Source organism: Setaria italica, chromosome VII (genome assembly GCF_000263155.2).
Source record: "Setaria italica strain Yugu1 chromosome VII, Setaria_italica_v2.0, whole genome shotgun sequence".
NCBI lineage: Eukaryota > Viridiplantae > Streptophyta > Magnoliopsida > Poales > Poaceae > Setaria > Setaria italica.
Window position 1 is genome coordinate 9,510,933 of NC_028456.1, and position 2,511 is coordinate 9,513,443.

The 2,511-nt window shown below is 59.9% G+C and overlaps 1 pseudogene; it reads right to left on the minus strand.

Annotated features, from left to right (window-relative positions):
* Nucleotides 1–1,631: 1,631 nt before the first annotated feature.
* LOC111257899 lies at nt 1,632–2,194 on the minus strand (annotated as a pseudogene).
* Nucleotides 2,195–2,511: the final 317 nt, after the last annotated feature.

The window sequence follows — 2,511 nt, forward strand, 5'->3', positions numbered from 1 at the left end:
TCGGCCGGATGCTGCCTTCGCCAGCTCCTCGGCGGCTTCGTTGAAGCGCCTTGCGACGTGGTTGAGCTCCAGCCCGTCAAACTTGTCTTCAAGCTTGCGAACCTCGTTGCAGTAGGCTGCCATCTTGGGGTCATGGCAGCTCCACTCCTTCATGACTTGCTCGACGACTAGCTGGGAGTCCCTCCGGATGTCTAGCCGACGGATGCCCAGCTCGATGGCGATGCGCAACCCGTTGAGGAGGGCCTCGTACTCGGCGACATTGTTGGATGCAGGAAAGTGGAGGCGGATCATGTACCTGATGTGCACGGCTAGAGGAGAGACGAAGACGATACCCGCTCCGGCACGGGCCATCATCAACGATCCATCGAAGTACATCGTCCAGTACTCCTGCTTCTCTGGCGCTGATGGCGTCTGGATCTCCGTCCACTCTGCTACGAAATCGGCGAGTACCTGGGACTTGATGGCAGTGCGGGGGGCGTAGGTGATGCCCTGGTCCATGAGCTCGAGCGCCCACTTCGTGATCCGTCCCGTGGTGTCCTGGTTTCGGATTACCTCGCCTAGCGGGAACGACGAAACAACCGTCACCGGGTGGGAGGTGAAGTAGTGGCGCAGCTTCCTCTTCGTGATGAGGATGACGTAGATGAGCTTCTGGATCTGCGGGTAACGCGCCTTGGACTCGGACAAGACCTCGCTGATGAAATACACCGGGCGTTGCACCTTGAGAGCGTGTCCCTCCTCTTCTCGTTCCACCACTAGGGCCGCGCTAACCACCTGGGTGGTCGCCGCGATGTATAACAGGAGGGGCTCGCCGTCGGTCGGCGGGACCAGGACCGGAGCCTTCGCCAGAAGGTCCTTGAGTCGGTCAAGTGCCTCCTGGGCCTCGTCGGTCCATTCGAAGCGGTCCGTCTTCTTCAGGAGTCGATAGAGAGGAAGCCCCCGTTCGCCAAGGCGCGAGATGAAGCGACTCAGGGCCGCTAAGCATCCTGTGACGCGCTGAACTCCCTTCACATTTCGGATTGGACCCATGTCGCTGATGGCCGCTATCTTCTCCGGATTGGCTTCGATGCCGCGCACGGAGACGATGAAGCCTAACAGCATGCCCCGGGGAACTCCGAAAACACACTTTTCGGGGTTGAGCTTAATATGCTTATCTCTTAGCCTTTCGAAGGCTAGTTCAAGGTGGCGAGCTGGTCGGACACTTTCATCGCGATCTGATGGTAGCCGGAATACGCGTCAAGGAAGCTAAGGGTTTCGCACCCGGCGGTTGAGTCGACTATTTGATCTATGCGTGGCAAAGGAAACGGATCCTTCAGACACGCCTTGTTTAGACCGGTATAATCAACACACATCCTCCATTTCCCATTCTTTTTCCGTACAAGAACAGGATTAGCTAGCCACTCGGGGTGGTACACTTCCTTGATGAATCTGGCCGTCAAAAGCTTCTGGAGCTCCTCGCCGATGGCCTTACGCCTCTCCTCGTCGAAGCGACGCAGTCCTTGCTTCACTGGCTTGGAGCCGGCCTTGATGTTCAAGGAGTGCTCGGGGACTTCTCTCGGAATGCTGGGCATGTCCGAGGGCTTCCACGCGAAGACGTTGTTGTTTGCGCGGAGGAAGTCGACGAGCGCGCTTTCCTATTTGGAGGATAGGGTAGCGCTGATCCGCATGGCCCTGCCGTCGGAGCTGTTGGGATCGAGGAGGACCTCCTTGATGCCTTCGGTGGGCTCAAAGGAGGTGGCCGACTGCTTGGAGTCAGGCTGGTCCTCGACGCCCGCCATGAGCCGGACCGCCGGATTGCCCGTGACGGCGATGGCTGCGGCGTACTCGCAGCATTCCACGTCGCACTCATACGCCTTCTGGAAAGACGTGCCGATGGTTATGACCCCGTTGGGCCCCGACAGCTTGAGCTTGAGGTAGGTGTAGTTGGGGATGGCCATGAACTTCGTGTAGCATGGCCGCCCAAGATGGCATGGTAGGTTCCGCGGAACCCTACCACCTCGAAGGTGAGGACCTCCTTCCTGTAGTTGGAGGGGGTCCCGAAGGTGACGGGCAAGTCGATTTGCCCGAGAGGCATCGCCTGTTTTCCCGGCACGACACCGTGGAACGGCACCTTGCTGGGATGGAGGCGGGAGCGGTCAATCCCCATAGCGTCGAGAGTCTCGGCGTAGAGGATGTTGAGGCCGCTGCCCCCATCCATGAGCACCTTGGTGAGGCGCGTTGTGCCGACGATGGGGTCGACGACGAGGGGGTAGCGTCCTGGATGCCGGACGCGTCTAGGGTGGTCGGACCGATCGAAGGTGATGGCCGGTCCCGACCAGTCAAGGAAGGCCGGCGTTGCCGGCTCGGCCGCGTAGACCTCCCGGCGCTCTAGCTTCTGCTGGCGCTTGGAGTCGTACGCCGCCGAGCCGCCGAAGATCATGAAGCAGCCGTCCACCTTGGGAAAGCCATCTTCCTTGTCTTCGTCTCCCTTCTTCTCTTCATCGGGCTTCCGCTTCCGGTCGCCCTTCACTGGAT